At 49.6% G+C, this 12865-nt stretch overlaps 2 protein-coding genes across 5 annotated transcripts in view; one reads left to right on the top strand and one right to left on the bottom strand.

The window, feature by feature from the left end:
- The window catches only part of LOC144806574 (uncharacterized), a 350735-nt gene extending 340466 nt beyond the window's left edge, over positions 1–10269 (bottom strand). For 2 of the 3 annotated variants that reach the window (XR_013605846.1, XM_078672919.1), the window contains exons 1-2: positions 10198–10269; positions 2368–2418 (exon numbers count right to left, since the gene is read on the bottom strand). The gene's annotated coding sequence lies outside the window, so the exon portion shown is untranslated. The other variant, XM_078672927.1, reaches the window with a different exon arrangement.
- Positions 10270–10786: 517 nt separating this feature from the next.
- The window catches only part of LOC144806527 (uncharacterized), a 44974-nt gene continuing 42895 nt past the window's right edge, over positions 10787–12865 (top strand). The window contains exon 1 of one of the 2 annotated variants that reach the window (XM_078672871.1): positions 10787–10921. The gene's annotated coding sequence lies outside the window, so the exon portion shown is untranslated. Of the gene's footprint in view, positions 10922–11005; positions 11537–12865 lie in introns of those variants that run through there. The other variant, XM_078672879.1, reaches the window with a different exon arrangement.

The raw sequence follows: 12865 nt of genomic DNA, 5'->3' as shown, positions 1-12865 counted from the left end.
GGGCCCATTAGCCTTGTAAGGACTATGTTTAAGTTCCACTCTGGAGCAGGGGGAATACTTGGCGGTATAACCCTTTTTAATCCTTCCATGAAGGCTTTAATCACTGGTACTGGTACTCTGAGAGAGATAGGTGTTGTCTATTTTGCAAGTATGCAGCTACGATTCCCAGGTGTAAACGAATGGATGTGTAAGTTAATCCCCATTGCTGTAAATACAACAGTTAACAAATGATGTTCTGCACAAACGCATCAAGATGATTGATATTGTTGTTGTTACAATAGGAAATAAAACGTTTCCATTTGCTGCATAACATGCTCTAGTAGTAGGCTTTCTAGCTTCCTTGAGTATATTCATACAGTCTGGTTGTGGTTGTAAATAACCAAACTCTAAGACTTCAGGAGCCAAATCGCTAGGTTGAGTTCTCTGGGAATTGGATGTCTACTTTCTCCATGGCTCTGAGTGAGGAGACAAGGTGTGAGATGGAGCTTTTGATGTGGAACCACTGAGAGTGCTAAGGATGAGAGTACCAAGGTTGACGAGAACATGTGAGGGCTATTAGGATCAGTGTGAGGGACGTTTGTCTGAGCGTCCGAACTAGTAATGGAATTAGCAGGAGAGGCGGAAAAGCGTAAGCAAATATCCCTGACTAAATCGTCCATAGGCATTGCCTTCGGATGCTGGGTGTGGGAACCTGGATGCAGAGTTTGGGCATTTTGCGTTGTGCACTGTGGCAAACAGATCTATCTGTGGAAAACCTCCGTTTTGAACATAGGGAAGAAGAACTTGGGGAGGAAGTTTCCACTCGTGGACTTGCTGCCTGTGTCTGCTGAGCAGCTCTGGAATCTGATGGTCTACTCCTGGGAGGTGTTCTGCTAGGAGATAGATTTTCTGGCGAATCCCCCAATCCCAAATGCTTTGTGCAAGGACCGACAGCTGGAAAGAGTGAGTCCTTCCCTATTTCTGTAGGTAGTACATTGCTGGCATGATGTCCGTGCAAACTAAGACAGTCTTGCCTACAAGTTGGGTGAGAAAAGCTGAGTGCTATGAACACTGCTGGAAGTTCCAGGTAGTGGATGTGGAGACGTTTGTGTTTGTCTGACCGCAGCCCCGGGACTTTGTAATGTTGAAGATGGGCACCCCAACCGGTTACTGTGGAATCGGGTCTATGAAAGGCCACCCTTTTGCTAAATTTTGAGGGTTCCACCACTGCAGCGAGCGATGGTTGCCGCTGTCTACCAACACTAGGTCGGGGTCGCAAATTTCAAGGCTCATTAATTATAATGAGCATACCGCAATTTGTGAGCCCATTGGGAATGCCAGCCCTACCAGGGATGATGGCCTGCTGGGCTCAGCAGACCACCATGACTGGGACTGCTTTTTAATAAAGCAGTTTTTTTTTTCCTTTCTTTTTTTAAAATGCAGCCCGTTTTTCTTAAATGAAAACGGGATGCATTTAAAAAAAAAATGAAACGTTTTCGTTTCATTCTTTAACCCCTTCGCTGCTCATGACGAGCTCAGCTCGTCATGCAGTACACTGGTCGTGTGCTTATGACGAGCTGACCTTGTCATGAACAATGGTAAATATCGATCTGCAGCACAGGAGGAAAATATCCTGTAGCATTGAAGGTGTTAAGGACAGGCAGTGGTCCCTGGGACCACTGCCGGCCCATAAAAAATATTTTTAGACACAGTCACAAAGTGGAAGGGGTACCCTGGGGACCCCTTCGAAATTGCGACTGCATTAACACCCTCTTGAAGAGGGTGGTCATTTGCAAGTGTTTTGCAACCGCAATTGTGGTCTCAAAACATTCACACATAGCATTGCGGACGCAATTAGGAAGGGAATGCCCGTTCCTAATTGCGACATGCAATTCTTAAATAGAGAGTCGCAAATAAACTGCAACTCGCTATTTTGGAATTGTACATGGCCAACGGTGATTTTGCATGTGCAAACGGGTTCGCAACCCGAACGTTCCTAACGATCTGTACCTGTTTCTTTTCCCTGGCGGAGTCCAACAGGGAGTTAGGAAGAACGGAACATCCCCTGAAGTTTGCTTCTTAACAATCTGTTAGCAAGACCATAACCAGAGGCCATCACGGATCCCAGAGCTTTTCAGAGAGACACCTTGACAACCCGCCATAAAAAGACGTTTTCCAAAATAAAACCTAACCTACCCCGAACTGGTCTTAGGTCTCTTTTTGATCCCACGCCACAGTCACACACTACAACATCTTTCCCTTTAAACCGAAGATAACAGCCTACAATAAAAAACTAACCAAAAAGCAACAAAACTAGAAAATGCATTTCAAAAAGCTGCAAAAGAGAAATTGTTAATACAAATGAACAATATTAAACTTTGTTGGTACCTTAGTAATGTGAATACTTCTGGGCTTCACTCCATCTGCAGCAATAACGCTCTGAAAGGAGAAATTACTGCTGTGAGTCTCAGAGTCTTCAGTATTACTGGTCTCAGTCACGAAGACTGTGGTGTCGGAAGATAACTTTCTCTTATTTGGCTTCGTAGATCCACCAGTCACGCCATCGCTATTAGCATGCAGGCCACTGTCAGCAGCATCATAACTTCAGGCAGACCAGCAAAGCAGATCTCACCACTCACATTGGGTGAACAGACTCGTCTCTGCTACATACATCCACTCTGTTCTCAAATTTGCTTGGGGCTGCTAAAATGCAAAGAGCTGCAATATATTCGCCACACTTTCCTGACTACCTTGTTTTAAAAAGTTGTGACATTCAAGCGTGATTCTTGGTTCATCTGAATTTTTTAGAAGTTCTATTGCCACACAATACTATTCCCATATTCCAGTTTGTCCACAGGGTGCTTCAAGTCTGGTAGGTTATCACCTGCCTGTTTTGCAGATAATTTCAGATAGTTTCTGTAAGAAACTGAATTATTATTTACGGTAGATGAGGAACAATCACAACCGTTGTCAGAATGAACTTTCAAAGCCATTCAATTAACCTAGGATCAACCTCCTGGTACCTAAGCACGGAACAGGCACGCTTAACTTAAGGTAATACGTCAAATATTTATGCAGAAACCAGAAAAGTAAAAGTCAAAATGCAAAACAATAAAAAACCCAAACCAAAATAGAAAAAAAAAGTAAAATGTATTGAACAAAATGACACTAAAATGACAAAATCCAATAAGGGGAATGAGATATGAACTGTAACGCTGTAAGAATCACAAGGTGCCAATGGATGAGGGGCCCGGGCATGGATTAGTCTCTCTGGAGCTGACTGCCAAGTCTGAGTGAACTTGTTCTCCCTGTTCAGCAGGAAGTCACTATACCGGAGGAAGGGCTTTAAGTGGAATGAAAAACCTTGTGATGGCTCCCAGAGGGACGTGGTCGATGTAATGAAGGGCGTGGCTTAAAAACCCAAACTGAAAATCCATGCTCGGCATAGTGTGTCGCCCACTGGTATTTTGCTGCTTCGCCATTCCAACCATATATAACAAGTAACATTACATCTACTACAAGCCAGGACTATTGGCTTTGTCAATGGTTGTTAGTTGCGTAAGATAAATATGCAACAGCAATGGCTTCAAAGCTTGAGGGGGGCTGCCAAGGGTGAGAGGGGGCTGCGAGAGGTGAGAGAACTGTAGCTGGTGTGAGAGCGGCGCTGCAAGGGTGTAATGGGCGCTGCGAGGGTGTGATGGGCGCTGCGAGGGTGTGATGGGCGCTGCAAGGGTGTAATGGGTGCTGCAAGGGTGTGATGGGTGGGTGGGTGCTGCGAGGGTGTGAGGGGCGCTGTGGGGTGGTGAGAGCATGCTGTGATGGGTGCAGCTGGGGATGAGAGTGGCGCTACTAAGGGTGAGAGGGGCTCTGCTAGAGGTGAGAAAGAACTCCAGGTGGTGTGAAAGCTGCACTGCTTGAGCGAGAGAGGGCCTGGTGGGGGTAACAGATGTGCTGAAGAGGGAGTGAAAGGGCACTGTAGTAGACAAGCAGTAATTCGGGGGATCGAAGGGTAACACAGGGTTCGGGGACGGGGGCTGCAGGGGCAAGGGATGCCCTGCAAGGGGGGAGAGGGGACATTGCTGGTGGGAGAAGGACACTGACGTGTACCTGGGAGCTGTGCACGAGAGGGGGTCGCTGCAGACTTCATCGAGGGCATTGAAGAGGGGAGGCTGGGGGCACTACCACAGTGAGTGCCATGGCAGTGGCTAACAACAACAAAAGGATGGAGCAGATAGTGTGATAAGTGTGTAAACGGGCGCCCTCTGGTGTGAGATTGGATGCCCCACGGAGTGAGGCCGATCAGAGCGTCACTGGTTGAAGGTGTAACTCGGGGAGTGATCAGAGGTGCGCGTCTGGTAGTGAGCTGTCATAGTGAGATCTTGAAAGTAGTGAGTTTGTATGGGAGGGGAAGTCCCTGTCTACCGGGACTGTGTGTGCACGCGTGTGGTTGAGGTGTGAATAGGGCGCACACTGCAAGAAGTCACTGTGGGGAGAGTGGATGTGTGCACGGGTGATAGTGAGTGTATGGAATCACCGAGTGAAGGTTGCATCCGTGCAGGTGGTGAGGAAGCAAGGAGAGGGTGAACCAGTGTGTGTAATGACTGTCTGCTGGAGGGCTGTGTGCAGCGATGAAGGGCTGCTCGTTGAAGGTGTGTGCAGCGTGATTGTGAGGGGACTGTGAGTGCAGGAAGTGTCTGAGAACAACTGTCTGCCAGCAGTGCGTGATACGTCACCGATGGCCTGAAAACGCGCTGGCGGTATATATATCGCTGTGACACCCCTCATGGAAAGTGCGTGCAAGGCGCGTGTCTTCAGAGAAACTTGTGCACCGGGAACCATTGTGCAGACGTTATATCAGAGAGAATGTGTCAGTGAGATTGTGCATAGAGAGGCTTCTTGCAGAAAGTCACTACAACAAAGTGTGTGCAGGGGGAGTGCGTGTATGGGGGTCACCAGTTAGGAAGTCACCACAGCCGATTAGGAAGTCACTGCAACAAAAGTGTGTGCAAAGGGGATCACCAGCTAGGTAGCCACTAGCCCCTGCAGGGAGAGTGCGTGCAGGGTGAGAGCGTGCATGGTGAATACCAGCTAGGAAGTCACCGCAAGGAAAGTGTGTGCAAGGTAAGTGCGTGCCTGGGGGGGTCACCGACTAGGAAGTTATTGCAAGATAAGTGTGTGCAGGGTGAAGGTACGCATGGGGGTCACCAGCTAGGAAGTCGCTTTTAAGGAAAGTGTTTGCAGGGTGAGTGCATGCATGCGGGTCACCAGCTAGGAAGTCGCTTTAAGGAAAGTGTGTGCAGGATGAGTGCATGCATGGGGGTGTTACTGACTTGAAAGTTATGTGGCCTACACTGTCATCCACTCGAAAGGGTGCTCTGTTCTGTATTATTATATGTGTGGTATACGAGGCTCCTTGTCCACCACCACCCCCACCATGTCCACCACCACCACATCCACCACCACAATGTCCACCACATCCACCAATAACACCATGTCCACCACCACCATGTCCATCACCACCACCACGGCCTCCACCACATCCACCACGACCACATCTACGTCCACCACCACGTCCACCCCCACATCCACCACCGCATCCACCACCACCGCGTTCAACACCACTGCGTCCATCACCACCACGTCCACCACCACCACATCCACCACCACCAACTCCACCCCAACCACCATCACCATGTCCACCACCACCATGTCCACCACCATCACCACGTCCACCACCATGTCCTCCACCACCACATCCACCAACACCCCATCCACCACCCCTTTCACCACCACCACCATGTCCACCACCACCGCATCCACCACCACGTCCATCACCACCACCACATCCACCACCACCACCACCACCTTCTGCACCACCACCACATCCACCACGTTCACCACCACCATGTCCACCACCACCACCACCACGACACCCACCTCCACCACCACGTCAACCAGCACCACACCCACCACGTCCACCACCACTACCACCACCACCACCACAAGGTCCTTCATCACATCCACTACCACCACATCCACTACCACCACCACGTCCACCACCACATCCACCACTACCACGTCCACCACTACCACGTCCACCACCATCACGTCCACCACCACCACGTCCATCACCACCATGTCCACCACCACCGTGTCCACCACCACCACATCTACCACCACCACGTCCACCACCACCATGTCCACCACCACCATGTCCACCACATCCACCACAACCACTAACAACACCATGTCCACCACCACGTCCACCACTACATCCACCACCATCACGTCCACCACCATAACATCCACCACCACCACCACGTCCACAACAACCACATCCACCACCACCACATCCACCACCACCACGTCCACCACCACCATGTCCACCACCACCACCACGTTCACCATGAGGCCACCACCACATCTACCACCACCACGTCCATCACCACCACACCCACCATGTCCACCACCACGTCCACCCCCACATCCACCACCACCATGCCACCACCACCACGCCCACCACCGCGTCCACCACCACTGTGTCCAACACCACCACGTCCATCACCACCTCGTCAATCACCACCACATCCACCACCACCATGTCCACCACAATGTCCACCACCAGCATATCCACCACCACCACGTCCACCACCACCAAGTCTACCACCACCACTATGTCCACCACCACATCCACCACCATGTCCACCACCACCGCATCCATCACCACCATGTCCACCACCTTAATTTCCTATGCAATGAATAACGTTAAAAGATTTTTCAGTGGCGCATCTGCAGAAAAGTCCTCTTCCTGTTGGAAATTAAGAGGAACTTAACCCCTCACCCAAACAATACATTTACGAAAAAAATGGACTGAATGAGAGCCGTGGCCTGCGGCCTTGGTGCTACAGTAATATTACACCTGGAGGCCAAGAAACCAAGCGCGTAGAAGCCCTGAGAGCACGGCCGCCACGCCGCAGATGCACGCACCGCGGCGGCCATCTGTGGGTTCTGCCCCGGTAGCTCGCGTGGTTTAATGGAACAGGCCATTGGCTTTGAATAGATCCCAGGGGCGGGATACACTTACAGGGGCAGATTTAATCTTCCATGAAAAATCAGTGGGATGCCAGTGGAGCATGGGACAAAGAGGCGCGAGTGGTTTATAGCCGCTGCCAAAAGGACCACTGGACATAACTTCTTCAAACAGTATATGTCCATCTTCACCATTGACCCGGAGTCCTCAAGGACAACTGTGGCAATCAAACCACACACACAGGTATCTAGGTAATCCATGTTGTGGGGTGCGAAGGGGGAATTCCATAAATCTAATGCCATTTGAATATAATTAAATTGGGGACTTTACTGTAAGGAAAATAGTACTTCAAGGAAGTAAGCGGGCACTAAGGCATTTATGCCACACACATGTTTATTTGTTGACAGGAAAATACACTATGCAAAATGTTTCAGTAACTGACAGCTTTTGGTTAAACCTGGGCAGAATCATTCAAATTCAAACTTTGTTGACAACAAATTAGAAATGTATTGTTGTGTGTACGGCGCCCTAGGCCATAAGAGCCCACACAAAAGCTTCAAATTTAAGTTTTCTAATGTTACTAAAAAGACCATGAGACTGAAGATAACAAGCATTTGCAATGCAACAGGTAGCGCATTTACACGAGTTTAAGCTATTGGGATTGTAAATGACAAAGCATTTTATTTATGTTTTGAAACCCAAAACATAAATAAAAGGCATTGTCATTTACAATGCCAATAGCTCAAACTTGCGTAAATGTGAGACCAATTGCATTACAAATGCTTGTTCCAGTTTGTTGTGTGTCCAAACACCCATTTGGTAGCAAGTAGCAGGTTTACCCCAACTGCCTGGTATTTAGTAAACATCAAATGAATCGCTAGTGGGCTGCCAACTATCAGGGTCGCACTGAGATATAGAATATTTACCGGCACCAAAATAAAAATGCTCTCCATTAGTGAATAGCTGAAGAAGTGGCATCTATAAGCTAACTGTAATGCACAGCTATCATGCAAAAGGAAAATAATAATAGATTACTGCATTGAATATCTGTGCAATGCAGTAAAAAAAAGTACATAGATATGCAAGTCAGATTCAGAGAGCACTATATTCATTCTATATCATGCATTACAATATTTTAGCTTTCTCCCACTGGAAACTTGCTCGGCCCAATGAAAGTCAATGTTAACATGTTCCACCACGTTTCATTAAAACTCTCCCACATTGTTGTACCAAAATACATTTAAGACTTCTTTATTCATGTACATGAGGGTATACGCTGCTCATGTGCGTGCTTATATTACGTGAATGCCGGTTCATTACCATTAAAGAGAGGCATTATAGATTTGCATTGTCCCTCTCTGTGACATTACTGCACACTGCCTATGCTAATTAACAAACCCTGCCCCTTTGAAACCTATTTTTTGTTTTGTTTAGGGCTCGTGCCCCCTGTACTTTTCATTTTTGTACTTGCGGTTAGCTGTGTTCAGTATCTGTATGGACTTAAATATACAAAAGTGATGTTATTACAATCCTTAAAATAGCAAATGTGTCACAAATTGTGGCTTTCGTAAGGACGGAGGGACAGGAGACTGATTAGTTAAGTGGTGAATAAATACACTAGCCTCGTCACACTCACATTTCCTTGAAGACTTGACAAGCCTGTCTGCTCAACTGCGATGCCTTTTTGAAGAACATGGAAATACACATGTAGCTGGGGTGGTCGCTGGGAGGATCTAGATCAGTGATACTCAAAGTACGGCCCGGGGGCCGCATAAGGCCCTTCAGGTCTTTACATGCGGACCCCCGGGCTGCAGCAGCACTGGGCTGCCGTTTACTCGACTCAGAACTAACATGAAAAAGAAACGTACGTATAGAGCAAACACTTATTTAAAGGTTAATTGCAGTTAGGAAAATGAAGTAACAAGGCCTTTAACTTTAGGAACACCTTCATTCTTAAAGGCAGCCACTAGATATACATGCTTTGTTTCCCCATCCCAGACTTTACACCCCCTCTGGCATCAGGGCGGCCCTCGGTCACACCACAGACCAAACTTTGCGGCCCCCGAGAAAATGTTTGTGAGTATCCATGACCTAGATCAACAAAATGCGGGAGTAGTTAGACAGGAGGACGAAACAGAAGCTTGCATCTCTAAAAGGCTCAAACAGGAACCAATGAAAACAAGCATTGGCATGGCCAATAGGTCGCGCCTTTGGGATGTTATACGTGTTTAGCCATGCAACAGTTGATGTTGTTGCACCAAGGATATTGTGCTGGATAACTAAACGCTTATAAGGTCCCAGAGGCGAGAGCTACTGGCGATGCCAATGCTTGTTTACCCGATGGGCATTGGTTGACTGCTGCCTGGTTACTGAGGCCCTAGTGAGGTTGAGACATATTTGGGGGAGTTTTAGCCTCATCAGATGATGCTGTGCAGGCCCAGGCCAGGTACAATGAGGCGCAGTCGGTGCTACCTGGTCACTGAGGCCCTAGTGAGGTTGAGTCATATTTGGGGAGTTTTATCCTCATCAGATGATGCTGTGCAGGCCCAGGCCAGGTGCAATGAGGCGCAGTCGGTGCTGTCTGGGAGTGTGTTCTTTCACTTTCGATTCACGGGGCGGCCCCCCTTCACTCTGGTGAAAGCCACAAACGGGATTCACGTCGATCTTCTCATCACACAGACTTTTCAGGTGAAACAAATGTCACCGTTTGCTGAGGCCTTGAAAAGAGCGACCCAACTCCAGCAGAGAGGGCCAATGAGCATTGTTGATACAAAATAATCAACAACAACAACAAACATGAATCCTGGGCAGCAGGCACGAGACCCTCCAGCACCAGACCGTCTTTGTATCTCACGGCCTCACCTGGGGTGGTTTGGGTGCTGAGGGCCCTGCTGAGGTCTGACCTCACCTGGGGTGGTTTGGGTGCTGAGGGCCCTGCTGTGGGTCTGACCTCACCTGGGGTGGTTTGGGTGCTGAGGGCCCTGCTGTGGGTCGGGCCTCACCTGGGGTGGTTTGGGTGCTGAGGGCCCTGCTGAGGTCTGACCTCACCTGGGGTGGTTTGGGTGCTGAGGGCCCTGCTGTGGGTCTGGCCTCACCTGGGGTGGTTTGGGTGCCGTGCTCCCTGCTGAGGTCTGACCTCACCTGGGGTGGTTTGGGTGCTGAGGGCCCTGCTGTGGGTCGGGCCTCACCTGGGGTGGTTTGGGTGCTGTGCTCCCTGCTGACCCAGAGGCCAGGACTGAACCATGAGCGCGGGGTTAAAAGGGGTCTGTTCATGGATAACTGCGCATGCGTTGGGGATAGACACCGCTTCCCACAGTGCAGATGAAAGAGACATTGGATTAACTGCGCATGCGCGGAGGACAGATAGAATGTAAGAAAGATTTCTTTCTTTCGTTCACAGCACAGTAAAGGGCGACAGCTCAGCACCAGCACAGGTCCGCGCGGGGACACAATGAATGAGAGACAACAGCTGCCACAGCACCCGCGGAGGTGTATTTAAGTGCAAAGCTCCTCGGTTCGGCTCGTCCATGGGGAGGGAGCAGTGTCTTTCCTCTGCGCAGCCGCAGTGAGACGGAGCATCATCTGTTCAGGGCAGTTCAGTCTGTACCCCGTGCAAGGTCCTAAATCGGCGATAGGAAGTAGTGTCTTCGCCCTGCACATGAGCAACTGTGACGTGCACAGACTACGAGCATTGAACAGATTCCCCATTCCAAGATGGCGCCCCTTCCACGGCCGTAGTCCTTCGTTTATTGCTCTGTCGGGATACCGGAAGTCACCCAAAACGACGGCCGGTTCCTCTGCTGATGCCGCACAGATCTGGATCCCGCACCCCGCGCTCGGGCTGCGGGTTTGGACACACCGGCTCCTCTGCTGATGTTTGGATCCTCTGCTGGACTCTGCGACGGTTGAAAGGTAAGACTGAGGTCACAGGCTTCATGTACTTTGATAGCTTCCGGGTCATCGCGCTCCAAGGACCCGGAGGGAGCACGAGGGAGACTTGAGGATGAACGTTTAATACCAGAACGGCTCTCGAGGTGAGATCCGGGCTGACCATAGACCCGAGCGCCCTTCCTTCATACAGAGCAGGCGCAGGTCACTGTCAGCGTTTGCATCAAGAGTGAGGCCTTGAGAGACTTCAGCCGTGTGTGGCCGGGCTCGGGTAAACACGGCTTTCCCATGAACCCTGGTTCACCTCACACTTTATGGGGCTGTTTCTGTGCCTCGTATTGAAGCAACCGAGAGAAGGAGTTCCCAATAGAGCCGGGTCTCGGCTGAGAGGGGATCCCCTGATAACAGAGCGCTTTGAAGCAGTGCTTTGATAGCTAACTTGGGGATTAAGAGCACTATCAGGAATGTGGTTTATTCTGACGCTCAGCACACTAGAACATGACCAGAGCATTTGATTCACAGATATTGCCTGATTCTTGGAAGAAAACAAGAACACATGAATCAGAGGACCCATCCTTTGGACTCATCGTTGATACTTAACGGAACCCTGTGTGGGCCGGAATTAACACCACATTGAAAGTAGGTTTCTTTGAAATCACGCTGGAACTTCACAGAGATGGATTTTCAGACGTTTAAAAATACCCCTTCTTTATTTACAGAAAGTTATACTGGGACGGTAGAGGTGTTTATTTCTCACCTTCATGCTTGATACACTTGGGGCTCTAAGGTTTGGGACTTATGACCCCTAGACTAGAGCACACGACATGATCGCCATCACTCGGACCAAACCACAGACACGGGTTTTCACACTTGAAAGTACGAAGGACTTTGTGCACCAGGGCTATAAGGAGGTCATTTTGCCATTGGAGTTTTATCTGGATTCGCTCTCGCCATCGTATACTGTATCTTAGAATGCTTTCTTTATATGTATCTTCTCAACAAGGTTAGGTTACTATTGTTTGTATACCTAACCCCCTTAGTTTATATGCACTGTGGCCGTATTTAATTTTACAAAAAACAATACCAATGACTGAGAAGGATGTGACTTCTATTTAGACCATGGTTCAGTACCGTAATTTTTTACACTGCCTTGAGAAAGTCGCGAGATCACACCCTGTAGCAACAAAACAAATGTTGATTGTGGCCGAGAACACCAGAATAAAACGCGAACAAGACAAAAGAAAGAAATAATTGTGTATATTCTGTGACTCATTTACTGTACTTTTTTTAACTTAGAGGGAAACCACATCTTACTTAAATACGTGTGCTGGGGAGTTGATTTTCTCAGGGGTGCAGAGGAGGTGAGGCTTGTCGGGGGGGGGGGGGTAGAGAGGATTTGAGGCTTGTCCAAAGGGAGGTGAAGCGTGTCCTTTTCAGGGGTGGAGTGGTTGCGAAGGAGGTGAGTCCTGTCCATGGGGAGGAGAACAGGTGAGACCTGTCCAGGGGGAGAAGAGGAGGTGAGGCGGGTCATGAGGGGTGCAGAGGAGATGCCTGTTCAGGGGGAGCAGAGGAGGCGAGACCTATCCAGGGGGTGCAGAGGAGGTGAGGCATGTCTTGTCCATGGGGGTACAGAGCAGGTGAGGCCTGTCCAGGGTTCAGAGGAGGTGAGGCATGTCCAGACCAGGGGGTTACCAGCAGGTGATGCCTGTCCGGGGGTACAGAGGAGGTGAGGCCTGTCCAGTGGTGCCTGTCCTGGGCTGGGGTGCAGAGGAGGTGAGGCATATCTGGGAGTGGTGCAGAGGAGGTGAAGCCTCCCCAGGGGGATGCAGAGTGGTTGAGGCCTGTCCAGGGGGATGAAGAAGAGGCAAGGCCTGTCCAGGGGTACAGAGGAGGGGAGACCTGTCCTGAGGGGTGCAGAGGAGAATGCTTTCCAGGGGTAGCAGAGGAGGCGAGGCCTGTCCAGTGGTG

This window comes from Lissotriton helveticus, chromosome 1_2 (assembly GCF_964261635.1).
Source record: "Lissotriton helveticus chromosome 1_2, aLisHel1.1, whole genome shotgun sequence".
Classification (NCBI taxonomy): Eukaryota; Metazoa; Chordata; class Amphibia; order Caudata; family Salamandridae; genus Lissotriton; species Lissotriton helveticus.
This window is presented reverse-complemented; position numbering and strand designations above follow the sequence as displayed.